This window comes from Microcaecilia unicolor, chromosome 1, assembly GCF_901765095.1.
Source record: "Microcaecilia unicolor chromosome 1, aMicUni1.1, whole genome shotgun sequence".
NCBI classification, from domain to species: domain Eukaryota; kingdom Metazoa; phylum Chordata; class Amphibia; order Gymnophiona; family Siphonopidae; genus Microcaecilia; species Microcaecilia unicolor.
Window position 1 is genome coordinate 761,081,867 of NC_044031.1, and position 15,049 is coordinate 761,096,915.

Below are 15,049 nucleotides of genomic sequence, written 5' to 3' on the forward strand. Positions count from 1 at the left end.
AATATATCACAACCTCTTCTCTCCGCATACAGTTCAAACTCCTCTTATTGACCTATAAGTGCATTCACTCTGCTGCTCCTCAGTACCTCTCCACTCTCATCTCTCCCTACATTCCTCCCCGGGAACTCCGTTCACTGGGTAAATCTCTCTTATCTGCACCCTTCTCCTCCACTGCTAACTCCAGACTCCGTTCCTTTTATCTTGCTGCACCGTATGCCTGGAATAGACTTCCTGAGCCGGTCCGTCAAGCTCCATCTCTGGCCGTCTTCAAATCTACTACTACTACTTAACTTTTTTAGAGCGCTACTAGGGTTACGCAGCGCTGTACAAATTAACAAAGAAGGACGGTCCCTGCTCAGAGGAGCTTACAATCTAAAGAACAAAATGTCAAGTTGGGGCAGTCTAGATTTCCTGAGTAGAGGTGTAGTGGTTAGGTACCGAAGACGACATTGAAGAGGTGGGCTTTGAGCAAGGATTTGAAGATGGGCAGGGAGGGGGCCTGGCATATGGGCTCAGGGAGTCCGTTCCATGCATGGGGTGAGGCGAGGCAGAAAGGGCAGAGCCTGGAGTTGGCGGTGGTGGAGAAGGGTACTGAAAGGAGGGATTTGCCTTGAGAGCGGAGGTTACGGGTAGGAACGTAAGGGGAGATGAGGGTTGAGAGGTAAGGAGGGGCTGCAGATCAAGTGCAGTAGGTTAGTAGCAGAACCTTGAACTGAATGCGGTACCTGATTGGAAGCCAATGAGTGACTTGAGGAGAGGGGTGATATGAGTGTATCGGTCCAGGCGGAAGATAAGACGTGCAGCAGAGTTCTGAACGGACTGAAGGGGGGATAGATGGCTAAGTGGGAGACCAGTGAGGAGTAGGTTGCAGTAGTCAAGGCGAGAGGTAATGAGAGAGTGGATGAGAGTTCGGGTGGTGTGCTCAGAGAGGAAAGGGCGAATTTTGCTAATGTTATAGAGGAAGAAGCGGCAGGTCTTGGCTATCTGCTGGATATGCGCAGAGAAGGAGAGGGAGCAGTCGAAGATGACACCGAGGTTGCGGGCAGATGAGACGGGAACGATGAGGGTGTTATCAACCGAGATAGAGAGTGGAGGGAGAGGAGTGGGTTTGGGTGGGAAGACAAGAAGTTCGGTCTTGGCCATGTTCAGTTTCAGGAGGCGGTTGGACATCCAGGCAGCAATGTCAGATAAGCAGGCCGATACTTTGGCCTGGGTTTCCGCAGTGATTTCTGGTGTGGAGAGATAAAGCTGGGTGTCGTCAGCATAAAGATGATAGTGGAAGCCATGAGATGAGATCAGGGAGCCCAGGGAAGAGGTGTAGATTGAAAAAACAAGGGGTCCAAGGACAGATCCCTGAGGGACTCCAACAGAAAGCGGGATAGGGGTGGAGGAAGAACCATGAGAGTGTACTCTGAAGGTACGGTGGGAGAGATAAGAGGAGAACCAGGAGAGGACAGAGCCCTGGAACCCAAAAGAGGACAGAGTGTCGAGAAGTAAGTTGTGATTGACAGTGTCAAAAGCGGCGGATAGGTAGAGGAGGATGAGGATGGAGTAATGACCTTTGGATCTGGCGAGGAACAGGTCATTGCAGACTTTAGATAGAGCCGTTTCCGTCGAGTGTAGTGGGCGAAAGCCAGATTGAAGCGGATCGAGGATGAGAGGAGAGAAAATCAAGGCAACGGCTAAGTACGGCGCGTTCAAGTATTTTGGAGAGGAAGGGTAGGAGGGAAATGGGGCGGTAGTTGGAGGGACACGTAGGGTCAAGTGATGGTTTCTTGAGGAGTGGTGTGACTACGGCATGCTTGAAGGTGTCAGGGACAGTTGCAGTGGAGAGAGAGAGGTTGAGGATATGACAGATGGGGGGGGGGGGTGATAGTAGGAGAGATGGTGTTAAGTAAGTTGGTGGGGATGGGGTCTGAGGAACAGGTGGAGCATTTCGAGGAGGAGAGAAGATGGGCGGTTTCCTCTTCGGTGATATCAGGAAAAGAGGAAAAGGAGGCCTGGGTTGGTTGGTTGAGGGAGTGGGTTATAGGATGAAGAGGAGGAGAAGGTTTAGTGGTGAATTTGAGGTTGATCTTCTGGACCTTGTTGCGGAAGTAGTCAGCCAGTGATTGAGGAGAGAGTGAGGGGGGAGGTGGGAGAGGAGGGCACTTTGAGGAGGGAGTTGAGGGTGGCGAAGAGACGACGAGGGTTAGAGCTGAGGGAATTAGTCAATTGGGTGTAATAGTCCTGCTTGAAGAGGAATAGGGAGGACTGGAAGGAGGATAGCATGAATTTGTAGTGAATGAAGTCAGTGTGGGTGTGAGATTTCCTCCATAGGCGTTTGGCCGATCGGGTGCAGGAGCGAAGGTATCGGGTGCAAGGGTTTAGCCAGGGCTGGGGATTAGTGCGCCTTGTGGGACGGGAAACGGACGGTGCAAGGGTGTCTAGGGCAGAGGAGAGAGTGGCATTGTAAGTGGAGACAGCCTCGTCGGAGGACATGATGGACAGGAGGAGATCAGAGATACTAGAGGATAAGGTGGGGGGGTCAACAGCCTGGAGATTCCTGGAGGTAGTGGTTAGTGTTGGGCAGGACTGAGGGGGAGGGTGATGAAGTGTGAATGTGATCAGGTGATGGTCAGAGAGAGGAAGAGCTGAAACGCAGAAATTGGAGGGTGAGCAGGTAGAAGAGAGGACGAGATCAAGACAGTGACCAGATTTGTGAGTAGGGGTGGAGGAGCTCAGTTGGAAGTTGAAGGAGGAGGTTAGAGTGAGGAATTGAGAAGCGTATGAGTCGGATGGGTTATCAGTGTGTATGTTGAAGTCACCAAGAATGAGGGATGGGGATGAGGGCTCAAGAAAAACGGAGAGCCAGGCATCGAAGTCGGTGAGGAAGGAAGGGAGGGACTTATCAGGGGGGCGGTAAATGACTGCAACTCTGAGTGGCAGCGGGTAGAATAGACGGATGGAGTGGACTTCAAAGGATGAGAAGCAGTGAGACTGTGGTAGGAGGAGGGGTTGAAAACTGCAGGAGGGCGAAAGTAGTAGACCAACGCTGCCACCGCGGCCAACTGGCCGGGGCGAATGAGAGAAAAGATAGCCTCCGTGGCATAGGGCAGCGACTGATGCAGAGTCGTCAGGGGTGAGCCAGGTTTCAGTTAGGGCGAGCAGTTGAAGGGAATGGGAGATGAAGAGATCGTGGGTGAAGGTAAGTTTGCTGCAGATTGAGCGGGCATTCCACAGGGCACACGAGAAGGGGAGGGAGGAAGGGGGGAGGAGGGGAATGGAGATGAGATTGGAGATATTGCGGAAACGTTTGCAATCTAAGCTAAAAGCCCACCTTTTTGCTGCTGCTTTTAACTCCTAACCCTTATTTACTTTGTTCAGAACCCTTATTTTATCTTAGCTGAAATTGGATGGCGGGGGGAAGAGGGGTTGGTGGTTGAGAGGCTAGGATGGGGGAGGGCAGACTTATACGGGGTCTGTGCCGGAGCCAGTGATGGGAGGCGGGACTGGTGGTTGGGAGGCGGGAAATACTGCTGGACAGACTTATACGGTCTGTGCCCTGAAAAAGACAGGTACAAATCAAGGTAAGGTATACACATATGAGTTTATCGTGGGCAGACTAGATGGACCGTGCAGGTCTTTTTCTGCCGTCATCTACTATGTTACTATGTAATAGTCCCTTATCTCTTGTTTGTTCTGTCTGTCCTAATTAGATTGTAAGCTCTGTCGAGCAGGGACTGTCTCTTCATGTTCAAGTGTACAGCGCTGCGTACGTCTAGTAGCGCTTTAGAAATGATAAGTAGTAGTAGTCCTTGCTCTCAAAAATAATGATAGCGATTCTGTTCCTCAGTGTAATATACACCAGCTACTTCTCCAGCACCTGAACACTGAAAGTCCTCTGGTGCTTCATTTACCGGATGAACAAACACGAGGATGTTATAAAGCCGTTGTATCGCTCCACGGTGAGACCACACCTCGAGTATTGTATTCAGTTCTGGTCGCCGCACTTCAAAAATGACATAAAGGAATTGGAGAAGGTGCAGAGAAGGGCGACGAAAATGGTAAAAGGGATGGGAGGACTTCCCGATGAGGAAAGGCTGAGACGGTTAGGGCTCTTCAGCTTGGAGAAGAGGCGGCTGAGGGGTGATATGATAGAAGTCTACAAGATGAGTGGAATGGAACGGACAGACGTGAAGCATTTGTTTACACTTTCTAACAATAATAGAACCAGGGGACACAAGATGAAGCTAGAATGTGGTAGATTTAAAACAAATAGGAGAAAGTTTTTCTTTACTCAGCGCCTAGTTAGACTCTGGAACTCGTTGCCGGAGAATGTAGTGACAGCAGTTGGCCTTGCTGAGTTTAAAGGGGGTTTGGACAGATTCCTGAAGGAAAAGTCCATTTAACATTATTAATTTCAATTTTTGTTTTGGGGTTTTTGCCGGGTTCTTGAAGCCTGGATTGGCCGCTGTCAGAGACAGGATGCTGGGCTTGATGGACCCTTGGTCTTTTCCCAGTATGGCGGTGCTTATGTAAAGGGAGGGGGAGTAGCATTATACATTAAAGATAATATTAAAGCCACACAACTGCAGGACCTAAAGAGGCCCTGTGGGTCAATCTGGAAAGAGGGAACTGCAAACATATTTACATTGCTCTATCTTCTCTTATTTGTCTATACTTTAAATACTGACTAACATAGTAACATAGTAGATGATGGCAGAAAAAGACCTGCATGGTCCATCCAGTCTGCCCAACAAGATAAACTCATATGTGCTACTTTTTATTTGTACCTGTCCTCTTCAGGGCACAGACCGTATAAGTCTGCCCAGCACTATCCCCGCCTCCCAACCACCGGCTCTGGCACAGACCGTATAAGTCTGCCCAGCACTATCCTCACCTCCCAACCACCGGCTCTGGCACAGACCGTATTAGTCTGTCCAGCACTATCCCTGCCTCCCAACCACCAGTCCCGCTTCCCACCACCGGCTCTGGCACAGACCGTATAAGTCTGCCCAGCACTATCCCCGCCCCGCCTCCCGATCTTGACTAAGCTACTGAGGATCCATTCTTTCGGCACAGGATTCCTTTATGCTTATCCCACGCATGTTTGAATTCCATTACCGTTTTCATTTCCACCACCTCCCGCGGGAGGGCATTCCAAGCATCCACTACTCTCTCCGTGAAAAAATACTTCCTGACATTTTTCTTGAGTCTGCCCCCTTCAATCTCATTTCATGTCCTCTCGTTCTACCGCCTTCGTATCTCCGGAAAAGATTCATTAGTGAATTTTCTTCACTAAGGATTTGTGCGATCGATCATATCCCCATGATCTTTTCCGACAGACTGACAAGACTACTACAACGAGAAGAATTTTGGATTTTCACACTCAAAACAGAAGAACCCATGGAGCTAAATTTGAAATCTGACTGGAAAAGTTTTCTGTAATAAATAATGATCAACAATATTTAACATGTCCCAAGAGTTTAATTTTTTGGTTTATTATTATTTTTTTTCCAAAGATCTAGTCTACAAAACCAACACAAGGAAATATAAAACACAAGACAAATACCATGGGACATACAAGGTCTCCCTTTAGGACCCAGAGAGCTCTATTTAGAGGTTCTTGAATATATCACAGCTGATGTGCTTAACTTCATAGGATATGACATCATACATCCCAGACAACACACTCATAAAAAGGAGACACTGCCGCCATTTTATTAGAGACTAGCAAGCAACCAGGAAGCATGCTCATATTGTGAACCTTTATGGCAAGTATTCATATTTAAACTATGAACATTTTAAGCTTTAATGTTTAAGTTTATGGATCCTGTTTACATGGTTTTTGTTTTTATGCTACTTTCACAGTTTGTTTCACTTTTATATATACTTTTTACCACACGGTTTTTTTGTCTTTGAAGGTTACTCACGCCTTGACACAGCGTTACTAGCGAAACCTTGGCCGAAGTCGGTGTGTTTGACCGATGACCCACTTATTGCTTTGTATCTGCACTTGAAAGCTAAGTTACTCTTTTGACTTTCACATGCTATATGGATCCTGAGCTGATTCTGTTGAGCTTTTAGCATCTTTTCATTCATTTTGGAACTAAAACTCCCTGAGCCCATACACCAGGCCTCCTCCCTGCCCATCTTCAAATCCTTACTCAAAGCCCACCTCTTCAATGTCGCCTTCGGCACCTAACCACTACACCTCTATTCAGGAAATCTTGACTGCCCCAACTGGACATTTCGTCCTTTAGATTGTAAGCTCCTTCGAGCAGGGACTGTCCTTCTTTGTTAAACTGTACAGTGCTGCGTAACCCTAGTAGCGCTCTAGAAATGTCAAGTAGTAGTAGTAGTAGTAAAAGGGTTTTTGCCTATGATGATATAATTCCCAGCAGAAGCTTTCTCAACCCTTGTTATTACTAAATGACTACTTGGGTTGGAGGTTGGGTTAAATTCAGAGGCTTTTCTCTTAATTCCCTTTAAAACAGATGCACTCCACAGAATCATTGGTCTATTGTTGAAATTACTATTTTTTGCCATTACATGAGAGAGTTTTGTTTTGTTGTACACTTAAATAAATAAATATACAGGCCTCCTTCATAGACAGAGATTTAGTTGAAGACATTCAAAATAAAGCTGTGAAAGAGGAAATACTATTAATAGGTGATTTTAATATGCCAGATGTTGACTGGGGTATCCTTATTGTGAGGTCTTTTAGAAGCAGGGGGGGGGGCCTGGATTCTCTAAGGAGAAACTATTCCAGCAGTTGGTAGTGGAACCCACAAGAGATGGGGCCATACTGGACTTAGTGCTTAGTAATGGGGACAGTGTTTTTGATATTACAGTAGGTAATACTATCTCGCTGCTCCCTATGCCTGGAATAGACTCCCTGAGCCAGTACGTCAGGCTCAGTCTCTGGCTGTCTTCAAGTCTAGGCTTAAAGCCCACCTCTTTGCAACTGCTTTCGACTCCTAACCATGACTCTCTTACTCAACACCCTCACTTATCACCCCTACCACTGCAATTTCCCCACCCCTAGCTGTCTGTTCGTCTGTCCAATTAAGATTGTAAGCTCTGTTGAGCAGGGACTGTCTTTTCATGTTCATTTGTACAGCGCTGCATAAGTCTAGTAGCGCTATAGAAATGTTTAATAGTAGTAGTAGTAGTAGATTATCTGGCATCCAGTGATCACCAGATGATGTGATTTAATATTAAGATAGGTGTGGAAAAGGTTCATTCAAAAGTGAAGGTTCTAGACTTCAAATAAACTAACTATTCAGATGGGGGATTACCTCAAGGAATTGCTGTCTGGATGGGAACATCTGGAAGAAGTTGGAATGCAGTGGACAAAACTGAAATGAGCTATTGTAAGGGCAACACACCTTTTTGTAAGGAAAGTAAATAAAAGTAAGAGGAAAAGGCGGCTGCTATGGTTCTCAAAAGTAGTAGCTGAAACGGTAAGAAAAAGGTAAGGAAATAGAGGTTAGCCTTTTGTAAATACAAGAGATCGAAGAAAGAGGAAGACAGGAGATAATATCTGGAAAAGCGAAGAGAAGCTGGTAGAGTAGTCAGGAAAGCAAAGATGCAAATGGAAGGGAAAAAAATAGCCAGTACTGCATCCTTCGAATGGAAAGGCTACAACCCCAAAATAATCTCCAAAAATATTGCCTCCTCCCTAAAAACACCCAGGGAAAATCTGATACAATACAAAAAAAAAAAAAAGCCACAGACCGAATCCCCCTTATAGTGACATACAACCCAGAGCTGGAAAAATTAAGAAAAATCATAAAAGATCTTCAGCCTCTACTCCAAGAGGATGAATTACTGAAAGAGATATTCCCAGCCCCACCAATGCTGGCCTTCCGACAGCCACCCAACTTGAAACACAAGCTATTCAGAAGTAAACTCCCAACACAGACTGAAAAAGAAGAGAAGGGCACACATCCTTACAATATATCCTGCTGCAAGCTATGCCAAAACATTTCACAGGACCCCACAGTCATTCACAAAGGAAAAATATTCAACATAAAGGAATATTTCACATGCTCATCTTCCAATGTGGTATATATATCATTCAGTGTAAAAAATGTAACGAAGGATGCTATATTGGAGAAACAGGCCAGATGCTAAAGACAAGATTTAATTTACATAGACATCACATGAAGAATACTGGTGCCAGCCAGGTTCCCACCCCTGTGGGCCAGCACTTTACAAAACCAGATCACTGTACCAGTGCCTTCATATAAGAATCCTGAAAGGTAACTTTAAAACAATACAGGAACGTAAGACCTATGAAGTCAGAATGATTGACTATTTTGACACCCAACAGACAGGACTTAACAAAGATCTGGGTTTTCTAGTCCATTATAAACCATAAAGTTGTATTGCTATGTTTATCACCCTCCTCTCACCTATCCACCCCCATCCTGTTAGACTATCTCTGAAATGCTTTGATGTTCCCATGCATACCTCCTACCCATCCCCACCCTGTTAGACTGTCAATGAAATGCTTGGATGTTTTACTTATATATATTGTCAGCTAGCACATTTGCTTATTTCCGATCTGACGAAGAAGGGCAACCTTCGAAAGCTAATCAAGAAATGTATTAAGTTATGTCCAATAAAAAAGGTATCATCTTATTTTCTTTTCCATGTTTTACTTTGTTTGATTTCTATTGATTACCTTTTGTATTAGAAAATACCGAATTGTTGTGATCATATGTGTCAGTATTTTCAATAAAAAATTATTTAAACATAAAACATTATACAACATACATGTATAGTATGTGAAGACGCCTCTGTGCAGCAACTGAACCTCTGCCTCCTTTGTTCTTGTCTTTACAGACATTGATTCTGAGGTGTAATATTATATTATCAGGGACAACTTAAGCTAATTTGTTTTTTTTTTTTTTTTTCATTACAAAGTATTCTGAGACTTGCAGTCCAGATTGCTACATTTCTCCCATCAGAACGACAAATCCCAGAATTGGTAAAAAATCAAACTGGATCAAACTATCCTCAGTAGTGTCAAGTTAGCCAAAATAACTGCATGCATTGAGGAGATACATTCACCAATATACAAGGACTCTGTACCCCGACTGAGGCAATTACTGAGGCACTCCAAGCCTGTTTTTGAGATCCTCCAGATGGTATGACTCCTGATGCAGGTGTTTAAGCTGAAACTCAGACCCATGTTGTGTATGTTCCATCTCATCATTTTTATAAAACCAGATGACTTGAGGAACACAATTTTTTATACTGCAGGTCCTTTATGCTGGAATAAGCTGCCTCTCAAAATAAGAAAGATTCAAGATTTGAGAGTTTAAAAAAGAACTTAAAACTCTACTTTTTTTTGCAAGCATTTAAAGGGGGTAATGAATGACATCTCAGCTCCCTTTTTGGTTATGTTCTGTTTTGATATGGTTGTATTAAGAATGTCTGTTAATATATTCTTTATATGTTAATTAGTTTAAGATGATTTATGTGTGTTAACTTGTGATCCACTAAGAACTTTGGATTAAGTGGAATAAGTTTTTTTAATAAATAAATAGCAAGCCTCTTGGTGCAATGTTGCCCTGTTTTTAAATCAAAGCCTCTTGGCCCTTTTCATATAATAAAAGGCTTTCATCGTTTTTTTAGCAGCATTTGTGTGTGTGTGTGTGTGTGTGTTGGGAAGCCCAAGGGTCCACCCCTCCTCCTTTGTTTCTTGGGTTGACTTACATAGGGGTTTTTCCTTTTTCTTTTTTGTTTACACTTGACATTGGTGGCATGTTCTTAGTTATTTGTTAGTTACACCTATGCAATTGTAAGTTCCTTTAGAACTAGTAAAAGCCAGCTTCACAAAACAAAGAGGTTCTTGAGGGTCTTACAGCAAGGGTGCTTGTCACTTCTGCAAAGCAGGTGGTTGCTGGGTGCTAACCATGTTAGGTTTACAATTTTGTCACTCATGCACAAATGGTTATGGGATCTGGACACAAAATATTTGAGGGATCGGGTAGGATTTTTTTTCCTCATAAACCTTGAAGGTCTTTGAGATCTGCAGCCATTATTTTCATGTTATCTTGCCATTTTGACGGATGTTCATTTCTAGAATACTTTCTCCACCTGGGTCCATGGTATTAGAATTCATTGCTCATAATAAAGAGTTTTAAGAAAATAATCAAGACTCTGTGGTTTTAAATAACATCCTGCATCACTTTTTATTATGTTTTATTTTGTGTATTTCTTCAGCGTTGAAATTAAAATATAGTGTATTATTATCAGCACTACGCTAGGCATGGAAATGGGTGGTGGTGGAGGCAAAATATGAGATATACAAAGCTCTATCTAGCACAGTCATTTTTTTTTTTTAATATTCCCCATTCTACTTTAGATCAAGTCCTTCAAACTGACCTCCGGCATTGCTGGGGGGAAGCACTTCCAAGATTTTCCACTGCTACTGTGGAAGCCACCATTTACCTGCACTCATTCAGCATTCTCAGAGATTCCAAGGCAAAATCATCCGTACCAAAAAATAAAATCCTCCAAGGCGGTTTGTCTCTTGGTGCTCTGATCCCCTGTCTTCCTCCCCCCTCTGGGAGTGTGCTGGTGCAGATCCCCCGCCCCTTCCCTGCTCCTGAGTCAGTCTTGGCACAGATCTCTGCAGGGCTCAGCTGACACCTCCCTCTCCCTGTAAAGATGGTTTGGCTGGACCCCCTTGACAACATCTTGGTGCAGATCCATGTGTGGCTCCCTCGTCCTGCGTCTGTCTTGGCACAGATCTCTGCAGGGCTCAGCTGACACCTCCCTCTCCCTGCAAAGATGTTTTGGCTGCCCCCCTTTGACAACATCTTGGTGCAGATCCCTGTGTCTGTCTTGGTACAGATCTCTGGGGGGCTCCCTGACAGGGTCTCTGCAAAGCTTCTTTGGCTCTGCTCTCTTGCCAGTATCTTGGTGCACATCCTTGCAGGCATCCCCCATGCTGGAACCCGCTGCCTCTCACTTGCTCCAGCCCTGGGACGGCGTTGGGACACATAACAGACGGAACAGCGAGGAATAAACGTGCCAGGAAGAAGCAACAGCTCCCTCCACGTCCTGCTGCAAGGAGCACCCATATCAAGGGAAATGACGTGGAAAAGCGGGAGGGAGCCAATCAGCGCTCTCCGTCCCTCCTCGGCCGCGCTGACTTCACTTCCTGTGCGCGGCCTCGGCGAGAAGCTGTGAACCTAAGGAGGCTTAATAGACAGGAGAGCAAGTGACGTCAAAACGTTGAACCCAATTAGGGCAATCTAAGTTTCCTCTTCCCCGCGCGCGGTCGTCATCCCCGTCCACTCAATACAAAGAGCTGCTGCGTCCTTTATTTCTGGTAGCATTTTTATTCATCTCACTCTATTTTCTAACATACCAGCTTGTGCAGTGTATGGATCTGTACATCTGCTGTCTGGAATTTTGGAGGACAGAAATAAGGAAATACAAATTACATTTTGGATGTGTCATGACTCTCGGGGCTTGATAATAAGAAGCCCCAATATCATGGAGCATAACCCTGGCGCAGCAATCACCTGAAGTCTCTATTATTTTATAAAGTCTCTTTTATTGAATAAATCACAGACAATTTACTCATGTTCAGGATACAGAGACTTCTTAATCTGGAGGCTGTGGGAGGTGGAGATCTGAAGAGAGGTAGTTGTATTGCAGGGGGAGGGGAAAGTAGTTGAACAGGTAGAAATAGTCCAAAGCTGGGTGACTGCAATGTGCAATATCTCATTTGGAAGAAGATATTTACAGGGTAAAAAATCCAGGTTCGTTACAGGGAGTTTGAGCCGGACAGAGCTGTCTGGAGCGAGATGGTGTTATTAACTCCATGTCCCTGGCTGTAATGGAGGAAGAAGCCCCTCGTGCCTGAAAGGACAAGGAAGTGGTGGGGCTTCACACAGGGTGGAGCAGATAGAGACCAATGGGGACAGAGCCTGCTATCGGATAGCAAGGGGTAGTCCTAGAGATAGGAGGGAGAGGTCATACCTGGCTGACCTCTGTGGACAGAATAGTAAGACTGAGCAGGAAGACAAAAGAGCCAAGCTTGGCAGAGAGAGAGGGAGAGAGAGAAGGTCTGAGCAGCCTCACAACCAGTGATAGCAGTTCTTACACAGCCAAACAACTGTGGTTGCACTGCCTGTGAACTACATTACCCACAGTGCATTGCTCATGTATTTTTCCAGTGGGGAAACTGCAGCAATGATAGTCCTTGGGACTGAGAATAACAGTAAAGGCATTACACACATTTTAGGATCACGTTATAAACTAGTGCGAGGCTGTCGGAGGACAGAACAATCTCCATTCAGCCATTTTTCTGCAAGCTAATGTGTTTTTCCATCTTCAGATCAACAGCAAACCAGCTTGTTCTAGTTTCTCAACAGCTGGTATATTGGTAATCAAGTAGACTCTCTCTCTCTCAATGCTAACAGGCAGTAGCATAGCCAGGAACGTTTTACAAGGGCTGCATCTCCCCTGCCCCCTGTGCCATGTTGCTGCTGCCACCCCATCTCCATCCCCACCCCTGTCTCTGTCTCCCACCCACCCGCCACCTTAAAACCTTTTTGACTTTGGTCTTCAACCGGGCAGCAGCACTCATACACGGCCTGTTCCGGGGCTTCCTCCTTGAACCGAGAAAGTCCTGGAACAGGCTACAAGCAGGCTATGAGTGCCGCTGTCATTGCCCGGGTGAAGACTGAGCCAAGAGGGCTTTAAGGAGTTGCGCACCTACCCTAAATCCGCCACTGCTGAGAGGTCCTCTCCCAGGGCTGCTTCTCAGAGGCTTCTTGACTCAGGCCTCTCTCTCTTGGAGACCTCTTGTCTTGGGGCCTCTCTGATCTAGTCTACTTCAGGGCATTTAACCACCTCCCTGCCTCAGCCCTGCCCCTCTGACTCAGCATGTGTTAACTCCACCTACCCTAAGGCGACTCACTCTCAGTCTCAGTTACGGAGTGATCCTATGGGAATCCAGCCATGGACCACCCACTACCTCATAAGTTGTGTTTTTTTAATCATATTGTATATGTTTTAAAGGATGTAACCAGTGGTGTGCTGGAGCGGGATGTCACGGGTTCGAGAGAGCCGTTTGTTAAGTTTTTAAGAATTTTGGGAGCCGGTTGTTAAAGTAGACCTCCCCATGGCTACTTTAACAGCTGACTCCCAAAATGCGGGCTTGGGCCCCCTCCTGAATTCATTTTTACTTTGCTGGCAGTGATGCTGGCCCCGCCAGCCAAGTAAATAGACTGCTGCTGCTCCCTGCTCCTTGTTTCTGACTCTGAGCATCAGGCTGGGACTTTTCATGCAAGCGCAAGAAGGTTCCATCATGCTGCTCAGAGCCAGAAACAAACAGCAGAGAATGGTGGCAGTCCATTTATTGGCTGGTGGGGCTCAGCAAAGGTATGCCTAGCGTGCCCGCACAAGGGAGGGGAGAGAGAGGCATGTATTCCCCCCTCCCCCCAAATTTCAGGGCCAGCTATGTCCGGAGAGAGAGCCCGTTGTTAAAAATTTACCAGCATACCCCTGGATGTAACCCACCTAGGTTTGCAGGCAGGCTAAGTTCACAAAATACATAAATAAATTAAATGTACAGATTACATCTTATGTACTCTAGAAAGAATCTCTTTTCTCCTGGGAAAAGAGAAGAAAGTAGGAGAACCAGGAACTTCACTGCTTTTACTTTATTCAGGAAGTGATACAAGGGACAGCAGAATCATGAGAAGTGTCTAGAGAGCGAGGTCCTTCGTGTGCCAGCAGAAATGGAGGAAGATCCCTATGCTGAACAGAAAGGAGCAGACAGGATTCAGCTGTCTTCATGGAAAGTACATATCTGAAAGAATCTTGATCACTGAATAAGACCAATAAATACAAAAGAGAATCAATCTTTAACAGAAAAATAAAAGATTCATCTGATCGGATCACGGTAAGCTACATTAAGCAGGGAGGTACTGTAAAGGCACCTCCAGGGCACATTAATTAGCTGCTCATCAGGGTTGCGAGGTGGAAAATTTTTTTCCCACCCAATCCAGCCTAAAAACAGCCCAAAACCCGCCCAAACTGAAACCCCGCCGCTGACACCCCCACCCCCGCGTCATCACCCCCACCCCCGCCGTCATCAACCCCGCCCCCGCCATCATCCCCGCCCAGAACGTCACTAACCCCGCCCAAAACGTCACTAACCCCGCCCCCCCGGCCGAAAAAACCGCCTGAAAACCGCGGAAAAGAAAAAAAAGAAGCCCAAAAAACCGCGACCCGCCGCGGGCAAAAATTTCCCGTGGCGGGTCGCGGAAAACCGCCCAATTGGGCAGTAAAACCGCCCATCTGGCAACACTGCTGCTCATTAGTTATGATTGCATCATGGAATTATCCGGATTACTGCAGAGTTCTAACTGTAGTATAAAACGACTTTCATTGGCTGCTCAATTTAGTGGTGACTGTACAGTAGAAGGATTCTAATTGGCTGCTAATTTGCTGTGATTGTACCTGTTTATTAACATTTATTGCATTATTTATTGCCTTTTTGAATAAATTCACCCAAGGCACTGTACAGCAAGAATAACCTGGATAATTACAGCTGCACTTTATAGCATACTGTGGGGCTCATTTTCAAAGCACTTAAAGTTCCATAGGTTACTGAGTAACTTTGTAAGTGTAAGTGCTTTGAAAATATGTCTCTTAGTCATTTACAATGCCAGCACAATACAGATTAAAACATCTTAGACAGCAAAGGAGGTAAGGGGGGGGGGGGTGTTGAACATAGAGACAGAAGATATGAGTAACTGGAGCCAGTGGCGTTCCTAGGGGGGCTGACACCCGGGGCGAATCGCCGATGTGCCCTGCCCCCTGGAACAGCGCGACGCCCCCCCCCCCCCCCCCGGTGAAAGAACCTCCCCCCCTGGGTGCACGCCGCTGGGGGGGGAGGGGTGCCGCGTGCCTGCCGGCTCTTCGTTTTCATGCTCCCTCTGCCCCGGAACAGGAAGTAACCTGTTCCGGGGCAAAGGGAGCATGAAAACAAAGAGCCGACAGGCGCGCGGCACCCCCCAGCAGCGTG

At 46.0% G+C, this 15,049-nt stretch overlaps 1 protein-coding gene across 1 annotated transcript in view; it reads right to left on the minus strand.

The window, feature by feature from the left end:
• LOC115462760 (methionyl-tRNA formyltransferase, mitochondrial-like) overlaps positions 1 to 15,049 on the minus strand; it is a 387,082-nt gene that overhangs the window by 19,964 nt on the left and 352,069 nt on the right. The gene's annotated exons all lie outside the window — the stretch shown is intronic.